General features: G+C 34.0%; 1 protein-coding gene across 11 annotated transcripts in view; it reads left to right on the forward strand.

Moving 5' to 3' along the window:
* Nucleotides 1–14,379, forward strand: part of LOC122403695 (liprin-alpha-1) — a 170,510-nt gene that overhangs the window by 1,831 nt on the left and 154,300 nt on the right. The gene's annotated exons all lie outside the window — the stretch shown is intronic.

The raw sequence follows: 14,379 nt of genomic DNA on the forward strand, positions 1-14,379 counted from the left end.
TAAAAAATGTTGACGGATGGCGCCCATGATCGACGATTGTTTATTCATCTGAAATTGAAAAATCAAACAGCATTTTAATATGTAGATCTATGGCTATCGTGTGAACTAGAATTAAATAAAAATATTCAAATTTGAACATTTGACAAAGCTTTTAAGAAAAAAGTCAATTCTTCGTATTTTTTTTTTCAACCTTTTAAGCTACAGAACAAGAAATTAGTAAAATATTTCAATTATCCTAGTTCACACGAAAACTAGAGGTGTATGAAAGATGTGTACGAAATTATAGCGAAATCGGTTGAAGACTTTTTGAGATATCGTGGGCGCCGCTTCAAGAAAATGCGTTTCGAGAAAAACGCGTTTGAAGTTCAAGTACGTATGACACAAAGATAATTTTACTTACCGTTAATCTGCAATGCCTGGACCATACAGTACACCTTCAGTTTCTTCCTGGAAGTCATGCAGAAGTGAATTTTCTTCTCGATTTTGAATCCGAGATTTTTTTACGAAGTCAGACGATTTTGCAAGAATTGGTGCCAATTTTCAATCCCAATGTTTCCATAATTTTTAATACTCCTTCAAATCCATCGTTAAAAATGATGACTGCCAAAAAAGTAGCTATTTCAACCACCTTAGGCCCAGAATGAATGTGTTTTGGGGCGAATGTCCAAATTAGGGAATTCAATGACTCGTTATTATTTTGGGTCTCAGCTCCCAAGCATCCGATTAATAAATCATCTTTTGATAAGTCTTCGTAAATCGGCTTAATCTATATATATAAAAATAAGTTGTCCTATGTTCGTGATTTTATAACTCGAGAACCACTCAACCGATTTTCAAAAGAGTACATGCGTTGGAAAGGTCTACTTTCACTGATGGTTTATAAAAAAAAAACATCGAAAAATTTCTACGAATATGCGTTATACGCGCACTTTTATGATGGTGTTAAATAATGGCTATTATATAAAGAGAGAGCCGATTTTTATGTTCGCGCAAAACTCAAGACCTATTGAACCGATCTTCCTCAAATTTTGACACGTTATTCGTGCATACTCTAGAACGGACATAGGCTATGTAGCGTGGCTCAGAAGCGCGTTATTAACATGTAATTTATATGCAAAGATTTCATGTGTACGACTGTTTGGCAGACCACGTGACCCCTGTATACGACAGTCTACTTGCGCGCGCATGCGCGTATTCGGCCCGTGCGATACCTCGCCCGTAGCAGTACTGCGATGTTACCGCCAGGTGGCGAAGCTTCTCGAGCGCTTTCTCGCGAGAGAATTGCATTATCGCGGATATATATGTCAGGACGATCGTCTGGTCATAAATTGCTTTTGCACAAGATCGGGCGAAGCCGAGATGGGGAATGCTAGTTATTTCTAAAACTTGACTTTTTAAAGGAACTCTAGAGTGGTTAAAATTCTTGAGGAGTCCTAAAGCTTCTGCTTTACGCCACTTGCACCAGCTGATTTCACCCTTCGGACAATAATCGTGCTGCGGATTATCATCAGAAGAACTGCAGTGATAAAAAGAAGCCCAAATCTCTCTCTTCGTATCATCTGTTGAATCAGGATGCCGTCGTATGGCTAAGCCATAGAAATTCGTCAATTCACCAATGACTTTTTGAGTTAGTTTACCGTGTCCTTTTCCACCGATTCCCTAGTGATTTTTTTTAATGTTGCGAAGTCTCGTGCCCATCCTCTTTTCCACATGACCTACGCACTCCTTTTTCACAACTTGTTTTTCATCTGTATACGGATTAGCATTCAAAATACCTTTTAATGTTTTGCTATCTCCGTCTCCAATGTATGTTAGGTACTTTACGCCATGTTTCTCCATAGAACGTGAAAACATTTCAATAATAGCGTCAATTTCCATTTTACCAGAGCTGCCAATATGATTTATGGAACAATCCTTGTGGCTCGATAACCATTCTTCGTGGAATTGGAGTTTTGGAGTTTTCAGTTTCTCGAAATATCAACAATTGTCGCGTACTGCGCCGACTAAGCGAACGTACTTAGAAAGTTCGTGATTGTTCGCATATGTAATTGTCAATTGTCACAATTGCGTCTGATATGAAAAAAGACTCGGTCGTTCATAAGCAGAAATCATAATAAACACAAGTACATGACCGAAGAATGACATAATATTGAGGAGGAACGCACGACAGCACCCGCCACCAGCGCGCTCCGAACACCTATTTCGTTCTACGCCTACAACATCTGAACGGCATCGAATTTCAAAAAATCCATTTAGCCACGTATTCTACATGAGTTTTAGATGTTATTCATGTAAAAAAAAAAAATGAATTTTTTTGACCCGACACAGTAGAAGACCCCCTTAAAAAGAAAGAAACCATTGCCTTAATCGTGTTTATTTCCCTTGCCTTCGATGACAAAGAGAGATCCAGGCCCCTAGAACCGATGGTGCCAATACGGTCTTCGACTACAGACAATGGACAGTGTTTCTCACTGTTAGATTCAGTTTTGTGAAGGATTATTTATTAATAATCCAACAGCGGCAATCTAACCTACGTTTGCTCTAGGTACCGAAACTTACCGATGACGTATTACTTTATTTTCCTGCTTACATAGGGTGTCTCATTATTAGCGCTTTTAGTGTTAGAAGATTGTTATATCGGCTCTCCGGAGTTTTAGCGAAAATACCACGGTCAATGTTTGGCCTTGTTTGTTTACGTTCAGATTATCGTTCCGTATGGCCTATATTAACACTTGGTATGCGGGTATACTTCGCCGGCAACTTACCGCGTGCAGCGGGCGATTTTTCGTGGGAAGTTTGGTTATTAACTAAAATCACAGTAAATCGAAAACCACTTCGTTTTTATCAACGAAACGTTTTTTATTTTACACTTAAATATATACTGTATGATTATTTTAACACAGAAAATGATATTTTTACGAAATTACGAAAATATCCGTTATCCATCACAAATCTACTAAACACGTATTTTTACGTGACCCGCGCTCCAATGACAGACTGCAAAAAACGTAAAAATACGTTGCCCGCATGCCAAGTGTTAAAGCCTCTCTCCTGGTTCAGTTTTACGCTCGGTGTTGTTGAAAATTCTGGAAACGAGTGGTTTTTAGAGGAAAATAACAAAGAAGAACTGATAAAATTACTTGGAAAATAGGGCAAAGATTGTTTACGTGTTTCAGTAAATACAAATTTGATATATAAGAAAAACAAAGAAAGTCTTGCACGATATGAAGAATCTTTATTATGTATATTTCCTATAACAGAAGAATAATATTAAAAATATTGTGGAACGATATAAAAAGAAATTAAAAAATTAAATCTTAATACATAATATACATATAATCATTTTTATAACAATTTATACAAAATAACTCTATAAATTTACATGATTTATAACTAAATAGTTTGTTATATTGACATTATATTTCATAACCTTTAAATTTGAAAAGGATAAATAGTAAAAAATTTTACTAGAAAATTGACATGTGGCACTTTTTGCGTATACAGTATAGCAGTGTTAGGCAAACATTATTTAAAATAAATAAATTCGATTTATTTGTAATTCACAAGTAACGAATAAACTAGCTAGTATAATTCGTGAATAACGAATGAATTAAAATTATTCATTATTTTTGTATTTCTTCTTCGAGAGTTGCAAGTAAAAAAAAAATTTGACAAAATATGACAAAAATCAAGAATATCAAATCATTCTGAAAAAATTATATTTAGTTACGAGGCTCAATTACAATCATTTTTGGTGAATACACATACCCCTGAAATCCTATCCACTTTTGAGAAAAAAATTCGGCAAGTTGTGAAATTTTTTGACAAAATTGAAAATTTTCGAATCGTTCTGGAAAAATTATTTTTAGTTACGAAGGCCAATTATAATTATTTTTGGTGAATAGACCTACCCCCGAAATCCTAGCCACTTTTTAGAAAAAAATTCAGTAAGTGGACAAATTTTTTGACAAAATTGAAAATTTTCGAATCGTTCTGGAAAAATTATTTTTAGTTACCAGGGTCAATTATAATTATTTTTGGTGAATAGACTTACCCCCGAAATCCTAGCCACTTTCTAGAAAAAAATTCAGTAAGTGGACAAATTTTTGGACAAAATTGAAAATTTTCGAATCGTTCTGGAAAAATTATTTTTAGTTACGAGGCTCCATTACAATCATTTTTGGTGAATACACATACCCCTGAATTTCTATCCACTTTTGAGAAAAAAATTCGGCAAGTTGTGAAATTTTTTGACAAAATTGAAAATTTTCGAATCGTTCTGGAAAAATTATTTTTAGTTACGAAGGTCAATTATAATTATTTTTGGTGAATAGACCTACCCCCGAAATCCTAGCCACTTTCTAGAAAAAAATTCAGTAAGTGGACAAATTTTTGGACAAAATTGAAAATTTTCGAATCGTTCTGGAAAAATTATTTTTAGTTACGAGGCTCCATTACAATCATTTTTGGTGAATACACATACCCCTGAAATCCTATCCACTTTTGAGAAAAAAATTCGGCAAGTTGTGAAATTTTTTGACAAAATTGAAAATTTTCGAATCGTTCTGGAAAAATTATTTTTAGTTACGAAGGTCAATTATAATTATTTTTGGTGAATAGACCTACCCCCGAAATCCTAGCCACTTTTTAGAAAAAAATTCAGTAAGTGGACAAATTTTTTGACAAAATTGAAAATTTTCGAATCGTTCTGGAAAAATTATTTTTAGTTACGAGGCTCAATTACAATCATTTTTGGCGAATACACATACCCCTGAATTTCTATCCACTTTTGAAAAAAAAATTCGAGTAAGTACTGAAATTTTTAGACGAAATTAAAAAATTTCAAATCGTACCAAAAAAATTATATTTAGTTACAGAGGTAAATTACAAGCATTCTTGATGAATAGACCTACCCCCGAAATCCAACGCATTTTCTAGAAAAAAATTCGGCAAAATTTGAAAGTTTTTGACAAAATTGAAAATTTTCGAATCGTTCTGGAAAAATTATTTTTAGTTACGAGGCTCAATTACAATAATTTTTGGTGAATACACATATCCCTGAATTTCTATCCACTTTTGAGAAAAAAATTCGAGTAAGTAATGAAATTTTTAGACGAAATTAAAAAATTTCAAATCATACTAAAAAAATTATATTTAGTTACAGGCGTCAATTACAAGCATTCTTGATGAATAGACATACCCCCGAAATCCAACGCATTTTCTAGAAAAAAATTCGGCAAAATTTGAGTTTTTGACAAAATTGAAAATTTTCGAATCGTTCTGGAAAAATTATTTTCGGTTACGAGGGCCAATTACAATAATTTTTGTTGAATAGACCTATCCCCGAAATCTTGTCCACTTTCGAGAAAAAAATTCAGTAAGTGGACCAATTTTTTGACAAAATTGAAAACATTCGAATCGTTCTGGAAAAATTATTTTCGGTTGCGAGGGTCAATTATAATCATTTTTGGTGAATAGACATACCCTCGAAACCATACCCATTTTCGAGAAAAAAATTCCTTACCGAAAATCTAATGTGAGGCTAGAAATGGTCCCCCAAAATTTCATATGAATCTTTAAAACATCATAACTCCTGAACGGATTGGACGATTTTAATGTTCCAAAATGCAAACAACTCATATTTTGCCGAAGAATATGTAGAAATTCGAAAATTATTCGAAAAGTTATTCCTTGATCCTGTAAAGTGAGAAAAACTCTATAAAAATGGTCCAATTTTCATACGACTGTAACTCCTACAATAGTGAATATATTTCAATGAAATTTACTATAGAAGTAGAGCTCATGAGTACCTACAACAAGGGCGTCAAACAAAATTACTAAAAATCAAAAACAAATTTTTAAGAAAAATCGACACGGGGGCTCCTGAAATTTTTCAACAAAATTAAAAAATTTCAAATCGTTCCGGAAAAATTATTTTTAGTTACGAGGGTCAATTACAATCATTTTTGGTGAATAGACATACCCTCGAAACCATACCCATTTTCGAGAAAAAAATTCCTTACCGAAAATCTAATGTGAGGCTAGAAATGGTCCCCCCAAAATTTCATATGAATCTTTAAAACATCATAACTCCTTAACGGATTGGACGATTTTAATGTTTCAAAATGCAAACAACTCATATTTTGGCGAAGAATATGTAGAAATGCGAAAATTATTCGAAAAGTTATTCCTTGATCCTGTAAAGTGAGAAAAACTCTATAAAAATGGTCCAATTTTCATACGGCTGTAACTCCTACAATAGTGAATATATTTCAATGAAATTTACTATAGAAGTAGAGCTCATGAGTACCTACAACAAGGGCGTCAAACAAAATTACTAAAAATCAAAAACAAATTTTTAAGAAAAATCGACACGGGGGCTCCTGAAATTTTTCAACAAAATTAAAAAATTTCAAATCGTTCCGGAAAAATTATTTTTAGTTACGAGGGTCAATTACAATCATTTTTGGTGAATAGACATACCCTCGAAACCATACCCATTTTCGAGAAAAAAATTCCTTACCGAAAATCTAATGTGAGGCTAGAAATGGTCCCCCAAAATTTCATATGAATCTTTAAAACATCATAACTCCTTAACGGATTGGACGATTTTAATGTTTCAAAATGCAAACAACTCATATTTTGGCGAAGAATATGTAGAAATGCGAAAATTATTCGAAAAGTTATTCCTTGATCCTGTAAAGTGAGAAAAACTCTATAAAAATGGTCCAATTTTCATACGACTGTAACTCCTACAATAGTGAATATATTTCAATGAAATTTACTATAGAAGTAGAGCTCATGAGTACCTACAACAAGGGCGTCAAACAAAATTACTAAAAATCAAAAACAAATTTTTAAGAAAAATCGACACGGGGGCTCCTGAAATTTTTCAACAAAATTAAAAAATTTCAAATCGTTCTGGAAAAATTATTTTCAGTTACGAGGGTCAATTACAATCATTTTTGGTGAATAGACATACCCCCGAAATCATACTGATTTTCGAGAAAAAAATTCCTTACCGAAAATCTAATGTGAGGCTAGAAATGGTCCCCCAAAATTTCATATGAATCTTTAAAACATCATAACTCCTGAACGGATTGGACGATTTTAATGTTCCAAAATGCAAACAACTCATATTTTGCCGAAGAATATGTAGAAATTCGAAAATTATTCGAAAAGTTATTCCTTGATCCTGTAAAGTGAGAAAAACTCTATAAAAATGGTCCAATTTTCATACGGCTGTAACTCCTACAATAGTGAATATATTTCAATGAAATTTACTATAGAAGTAGAGCTCATGAGTACCTACAACAAGGGCGTCAAACAAAATTACTAAAAATCAAAAACAAATTTTTAAGAAAAATCGACACGGGGGCTCCTGAAATTTTTCAACAAAATTAAAAAATTTCAAATCGTTCTGGAAAAATTATTTTCAGTTACGAGGGTCAATTACAATCATTTTTGGTGAATAGACATACCCCCGAAATCATACTCATTTTCGAGAAAAAAATTCCTTACCGAAAATCTAATGTGAGGCTAGAAATGGTCCCCCAAAATTTCATATGAATCTTTAAAACATCATAACTCCTTATCGGATTGGACGATTTTAATGTTTCAAAATGCAAACAACTCATATTTTGGCGAAGAATATGTAGAAATTCGAAAATTATTCGAAAAGTTATTCCTTGATCCTGTAAAGTGAGAAAAACTCTATAAAAATGGTCCAATTTTCATACGACTGTAACTCCTACAATAGTGAATATATTTCAATGAAATTTACTATAGAAGTAGAGCTCATGAGTACCTACAACAAGGGCGTCAAACAAAATTACTAAAAATCAAAAACAAATTTTTAAGAAAAATCGACACGGGGGCTCCTGAAATTTTTCAACAAAATTAAAAAATTTCAAATCGTTCCGGAAAAATTATTTTTAGTTACGAGGGTCAATTACAATCATTTTTGGTGAATAGACATACCCTCGAAACCATACCCATTTTCGAGAAAAAAATTCCTTACCGAAAATCTAATGTGAGGCTAGAAATGGTCCCCAAAATTTCATATGAATCTTTAAAACATCATAACTCCTTAACGGATTGGACGATTTTAATGTTTCAAAATGCAAACAACTCATATTTTGGCGAAGAATATGTAGAAATTCGACAATTATGCGAAAAGTTATTCCTTGATCCTGTAAAGTGAGAAAAACTCCATAAAAATGGTCCAATTTTCATACGACTGTAACTCCTACAATAGTGAATATATTTCAATGAAATTTACTATAGAAGTAGAGCTCATGAGTACCTACAACAAGGGCGTCAAACAAAATTACTAAAAATCAAAAACAAATTTTTAAGAAAAATCGACACGGGGGCTCCTGAAATTTTTCAACAAAATTAAAAAATTTCAAATCGTTCCGGAAAAATTATTTTTAGTTACGAGGGTCAATTACAATCATTTTTAGTGAATAGACATACCCCCGAAATCCTACCCATTTTCGAGAAAAAAATTCAATACAGGCAAAACTTTAAATGTTAATAACTTTTTAACGAAGCCTCCATCAACAAATTAGTATTCTTGATTTTCGTCTTATTTTGGCCTCTAGAATCTCCCATTAAAATTTTTCCCCTTGTTACCGAGCACTCTGTATACAAAATACATAGTAGCTATAGAAATTTTAACACCTAAAAAAAATATAAATATTTTTAGTTTAACTCTCACATAAGCAATAACCGTCTATGTCAATGTTCAATACAAATTTTATTTACATTAAATAAAGCATGATTTTTCACAATGAATGCAAAAATAATTTATAATAAATGTATCGTTACTAAATTAATAAATAGTGTACAGTTTGGACAAATCTAGCTAAAGTTTGTAGGCTTTAAACATTATGGACTATTGTCAATAGATAATAACTTGACAGTAAACGATATTTTTTAATTTTTCTGTACTTTAACAAGATGATTTAGTTTTAGTTTTTTTTGCGTTTCAATGAATCGGTTCTTTTCAAAGAAAATCAGTAAAAAATTCTACATTCCAGGCACGATTGATCACATTTTGAAGTTCTTGTTTTTTTTCTTGCAATTTCGGTACCCAACGCAGTCCTTTTTATTTAAATTTTAATATTTTGACATTGTTGATCTTCTTTTACCTGAATCATGATATACAGTGGCGTGCAAAAGTTCCCGGCCAGATGGTTTTTGCGATTTTTCTTTCAAAAGAAAAGCGTTGAGAAATTTTTATTACTATCATATATAAGGGCAAATTACGTGAAAGGATACTACAAAACAAATCGGCGCTATTTATTTTTCTTAGGTGTTTATTTGCAGAATAAGTAAATTAACGCGTTCAAAAGTTCCCGGCCAGTGTGTTTAATAAAAAGAAACAGTTTAGCGATACATTATTTAACGTATTACGACTAATATTTCGTAGCCATGCCTTTTGCGGCAATAACAGCAGCACAGCGACGAGGCATGGATTCAATTAACCGAGTAATCTAGTCGTGTGGTATTTTGTTTCCACTCTTCTATTAAATTTTGAAAAAATTGTTTCTTATTAGAACTTCTATGATTTTTCATTCGACGTTTCATCTCTCAACATATTGTATGAAATTGCTGTTGTGAAATTGTACAAAACTTAGGAAACGTATTGGATATGAGCTCAAAATATATATTTGATTAATCTTACAAGCGTGGTATCATAACGAAGTACTTAGATTTATGGAATTTATATGATCACTGCAAGTTTTAGATCCTTGTAATTTTACTACCGAAAGCATGTTGCGGGCGACGCAAGAGGTCGCATTGCATTGTCGTATCAGGATAGCCAACAATTGCTATTTTTATCACCACGGAATTAATATGATAGCAGGGTTAGAGTGAACGTGTAGTTTATATGAACACAGTTTATTTGAGATATAGGCAACAAAAAATAGGTTACATATTTATAGAATACACAAATGGAGTGATAGAAATGACAGTATTATAATAGTAATAAACTTTTACGCGGTTACATCTTTAACACGTGCCGCAAGCAACAAAAAAACCGCAGCAGCGAGCGAAGCGCCGCGCCACGGCGGGCCCTAACATTACTCGCCGCGGGAATTATAACCCAATTACATAATATTAATTGAAATTATCCGACTGATCTAACAGTCACTGGAAATGTAATAAATGGCAACAAATGTTCATTAAAAAAATTTGTAACAAGGACAAAAGTGAAACACATCAACATACAGTATAACATAATTAATGTAAATAATATTCCCTCGTGGAGAGATAAATACAAAGTACATAGAAATTATGAATAACGAGTAACTTGAATAATAAATAAACTAATTACAATTAGTTATTATTCGAATAATGCCCAGCACTGTTGTATGAATTGACCTTGGCATAAAATAGTGTTCTATAATACGAATGACAAAACATATAATCGTAAAATTATATTTGAAAATAATGTAATATAAACTTCGTTTATTTTTTTTTATTTAAATGTTCTTAACGACCTGTTGCAGAGTCGACAACTTCGAAAGAATTTAATTTAATTCTATTTTACTTTTTACAATTCGAAAATGCTTCTCTTCGCTCTACGAATTTCATAATTAACGGGCGTGCTTAAAATTTTATTGCTCGTACTTCTGCTACTTTGTTCCACTGTTGAAACTAGATAAAGAATTTAGCAGTGCCATAAAAGAATATAAATAGCAATTGCACATAAGCGTATCGAATTGAACGATCTGTTTTAAATGGAGTATTGAAAAATAGACTGTACGTTGAAAACATTTTGACCTGCAGCGCTGTTGAATGAGGTTGGATCACCACGTGCTAAGTTCACCGATTAACGGGGAGGCGCTGATCGATATTCGCCTCACGATAAAGACATAGCAAACAGTACCGTTTTATCGTCCTAGGTAGATATTGTGTAAAAATCGTCTGCTCGACTGGTCGAGACAATTTAACCCTTTGGAACGTTCGTAAACGCTTGCAATCATTCAGTCGGTAAACCGTGCGCGGTGGACGCCTATGAGCGTTCAACGTATGTTGATCATTCAAGTCAAAACATCTTTAACCAGTTAACTGTGTGGCGATCTTTTTGCAAAGCGCGCACCAGTGTGTGTCGCGATAATCAAACGATGACGGACGGGTATAGACGTTAAACACAGAGTATGTGTAATATGAAATTAGGTTGTAATAAAATGACTTTTATTTTTTTCATTTCATTACTCACATTTATTTATTTACTGAAATTAACATAAATATTTTGTATATGAACGTAAAAAAAAACATGAAAAATCAATTTCTTACTTTAACTTGCTGTTGGAGAATGGCGTTGAGCGAAGCATGGTACAATGCATAATGAATATATGAATCCGTAATTGCTTCTGTGATGACTAATAAAAGACAACGATACATTTACGAAAACTAATTCGTACTATATGTGGTTTTTTTATATTAATTATTTATAATTTTTATTTGTTTGTTTCATTTTGCCTTGACCTCGAAACATTTTAAACGTATTAAAATTTACGAATATAATTTAGTTTCTCGACAAAATTACAATTTAAATATCAAATTGTATCAAAATTTTACGCATGATGGATATAGTCGTCATGGCACAAAATTCTGCCACATCTGCATGACGGATATAGTCGTCAAACACACTTAAGGGGGTCTTCTACTGTGAAGGCTGTTTTTTTCAGCTTTCTTTCGGAATTTTTCTTGAGGAATAATGGAAACACACACAGTTATAACTTTTATATCGAGTGTATTAATTATTGAACTTTGTTTACAAATTTTTGTAAAGCATAATAATAACAATAATTAGCTTTATAGCACTGGAATAGTTACCGTGAATGACCGAAATTGGAGAATGTCAACTTTCACCGGTGAATGTCAACAGATACCAAATACGTCGGTGAAAGATCGAATATTTCATTACATTGTTGTACATTCGGACCCTCTCCGGTGTGTGTCGACAATCACAGATATGCTCTGGTGGAGGTCTAAAACAGAAGAGTCAAAAAACAAGCGACTGACTCTCTCCTGCCAAATCCTTTGTTCTGCTCGGAGTCAATCAGCTTTGTCAGTCTTATGCAAGCTTTGATAACGCGAGCAACGTTTTCTTAATTTTTTTTCCGATACCCTAATTTATACTAAATGGATACTGCAGTAAATCGTGATCTTTTTCTAACCCAGACCTAACCCAGATCTAACCCAGACCTAACCCAGACTTAATTCAGACTTATTCCAGACCTAACCCAGACCTAACCCAGACCTAACCCAAACCTAACCCAGACCTAATCCAGACCTAACCCAGACCTAACTCAAATCTAATCCAGACATAACCCAGACCTAACCCAGACCTAACTCAGATCTAATCCAGACCTAACTCAGATCTAATCCAGACCTAACCCAGATCTAATCCAGACCTAACCCAGACCTAACTCAGATCTAATCCAGACCTAACTCAAATCTAATCCAGACCTAACCCAGACCTAACTCAGATCTAATCCAGACCTAACCCAGACCTAACTCAAATCTAATCCAGACCTAACTCAGATCTAATCCAGACCTAACCCAGACCTAACCCAGACCTAACCCAGATCTAATCCAGATCTAATCCAGACCTAACCCAGACCTAACCCAAACGTAAACCAGATCTAACCCAGACCTAACCCAGACGTAAACCAGACCTAACCCAGATCTAATCCAGATCTAACTCAGATCTAATCCAGACCTAACTCAGATCTAATCCAGACCTAATCCAGATCTAATCCAGACCTAACCCAGACCTAACTCAAATCTAATCCAGACATAACCCAGACCTAACCCAGACCTAACTCAGATCTAATCCAGACCTAACTCAGATCTAATCCAGACCTAACCCAGACCTAACTCAAATCTAATCCAGACATAACCCAGACCTAACCCAGACCTAACTCAGATCTAATCCAGACCTAACTCAGATCTAATCCAGACCTAACCCAGATCTAATCCAGACCTAACCCAGACCTAACTCAGATCTAATCCAGACCTAACCCAGACCTAACTCAAATCTAATCCAGACCTAACCCAGACCTAACTCAGATCTAATCCAGACCTAACCCAGACCTAACTCAAATCTAATCCAGACCTAACTCAGATCTAATCCAGACCTAACCCAGACCTAACTCAAATCTAATCCAGACCTAACCCAGACCTAACCCAGACCTAACTCAGATCTAATCCAGATCTAACCCAGACCTAACTCAAATCTAATCCAGACCTAACCCAGACCTAACCCAGATCTAATCCAGACCTAACCCAGACCTAACCCAAATCTAGGGTCTGGGTCAGGTCTGGGTTAGGTCTGGATTAGATTTCGGTTAGGTCTGGGTTAGGTCTGGATTAAATTTCGGTTAGGTCTGGGTTAGATCTGGGTTAGGTCTGGGTTATGTCTCGGTTAGGTTTAGGTTAGGTCTGGATTAGATCTGAGTTAGGTCTGGGTTAGGTCTGGATTAGATCTGAGTTAGGTCTGGGTTAGGTCTGGGTTAGGTCTGGGTTAGGTCTGGGTTAGATCCTTTCAGAAAGAGAGTCGAAAAAGTTACGTCACCCTTGTGACGTTTTATAGCGACTGAATTACGGTGAAGAAAATATAAATCTCCAACATGTTCAACACTCACCATTAGTGCATGGTGAATGTCAACATTTACCGGTGTAAGTCAGAAATAAGGGTGTTTAGCAAATATTTCGGACATACACTAAGCGACTATGCGAATGTTGACATTCACCGGTGAAAGTCGACATTCCCCAGATTTCGGTGTTTCACTGTAACAGAATGATGACCATGTATAAAAAATGTTGACGGATGGCGCCCATGATTAACGATTTTTTATTCATCTGAAATTGAAAAATCGAATAGCATTTTAATATGTAGATCTATGGCTATCGTGTGAACTAGAATTAAATAAAAATATTCAAATTTGAATATTTGACAAAGCTTTTAAGAAAAAAGTCAATTCTTCGTATTTTTTTTTTCAACCTTTTAAGCTAAAGAACAAGAAATTAGTAAAATATTTCAATTATCCTAGTTCACACGAAAACTAGAGGTGTATGAAAGATGTGTACGCAATTATAGCGAAATCGGTTGAAGACTTTTTGAGATATCGTGGGCGCCGCTTCAAGAAAAAGCGTTTCGAGAAAAACGCGTTTGAAGTTCAAGTACGTATGACACAAAGATAATTTTACTTACCATTAATCTGCAATGCTTGGACCATACAGTACACCTTCAGTTTCTTCCTGGAAGTCATGCAGAAGTGAATTTTCTTCTCGATTTTGAATCCAAGATTTTTTGACGAAGTCAGACGATTTTCGTTCATAATTTTTAATACTCCT

The sequence above is a fragment of the Colletes gigas genome, unplaced genomic scaffold (genome assembly GCF_013123115.1).
Source record: "Colletes gigas isolate AHSC1104 unplaced genomic scaffold, ASM1312311v1 Colletes_gigas_Sc00070, whole genome shotgun sequence".
Taxonomy (NCBI): Eukaryota; Metazoa; Arthropoda; class Insecta; order Hymenoptera; family Colletidae; genus Colletes; species Colletes gigas.